The sequence below is a fragment of the Otolemur garnettii genome, unplaced genomic scaffold (genome assembly GCF_000181295.1).
Source record: "Otolemur garnettii isolate 467f Iridium unplaced genomic scaffold, OtoGar3 scaffold06793, whole genome shotgun sequence".
In the NCBI taxonomy this organism is placed as follows: domain Eukaryota; kingdom Metazoa; phylum Chordata; class Mammalia; order Primates; family Galagidae; genus Otolemur; species Otolemur garnettii.
Window position 1 is genome coordinate 1 of NW_003859188.1, and position 1085 is coordinate 1085.

General features: G+C 48.2%; 1 non-coding gene across 1 annotated transcript; it reads left to right on the forward strand.

Moving 5' to 3' along the window:
- Window positions 1–698: 698 nt before the first annotated feature.
- Window positions 699–844, forward strand: LOC111722961. The gene has a single exon (XR_002771586.1). It is a non-coding gene; the product is annotated as a small nucleolar RNA SNORA13 (small nucleolar RNA).
- The last annotated feature ends 241 nt before the right edge of the window (window positions 845–1085 follow it).

Consider the following 1085-nt stretch of genomic DNA (forward strand, 5'->3'; position numbering starts at 1 on the left):
CCCAGAGGGATGGCATTAGGCTCTATCAGAAAAAAAAAAAAAAACAGGGGTGGCGGCTCAGGCCTATAATCCCAGCACTTTGGGAGGCTGAGGTAGGAGAATCCCTTGAGGCCAAGAGTTAGTGACCACCCCACCCCACCACCACCACCCCAAACCCCACCCAGGCAAGAGCAAGACTCTGTCTCTACAAAAAAAATTTAAGCTGGGGCGGTGTCTGTGGCTCAAGGAGTAGGGCGCTGGCTCCATCTACTGGGGGTGGCAGGTTCAAACCTGGCTCTGGCCAAAAACTGAAAAAAAAAAAAATTTAAGCCAGCACGCTGGCTTACACCTGTAATCCTAGCACTTTGGGAGGCCAAGGCAGGTGGATTCCCTGAGCTCAAGAATTCAAGACCAGCCTGAGCAAGAACAAGATCCCATCTCTATTTAAAATAGTGGTGCCTGTGGCTCAGTGAGTAGGGTGTCAGCCCCATATACCGAGGATGGTGAGTTCAAACCCAGCCCTAGCCAAACTGCAACAATAAAAAAATTAAAATAAATTAAAATAAATTTTTAAAAAATAGAAAAAGTAGGGTGGCACCTGTGGCTCAAAAGGGTAGGGTGCCAGCCCCATATGCCGGAGGTGGTAGATTCAAACCCAGCCCCAGACAAATAAATAAATAAATAAATAAACAGAAAAACTACCTGGGTGTTATGGCAGGTGCCTATAGTCCCAGCTACTTAAGAGGGTGAGACAAGAGGATTGCTTGATCACAAGAGTTTGAGAAGGTGTAAATTAAACGCTTTGCAGCCTTTTCCTGCCCTTAAATTTGATATCTTTGGCGTAGGGACTGCATAAGTAACAGTCAATGCTTTTGTTTACACGTGGGATCTCCAGCCTACTAGAGGATGAGGATTTTGAAAATTTGATCTTCGGCTCAGCACCTGTGGCTCAAGTGGCTAAGGCGCCAGCCACATACACCTAAGGTGGCGGGTTCGAATCCAGCCTGGGCCCGCCAAACAACAGTGATGGCTGCAACCAAAAAATAGCCAGGCGTTGTGGCGGGCACCTGTGGTCCCAGCTACTTGGGAGGCGGAGGCAGGAGACT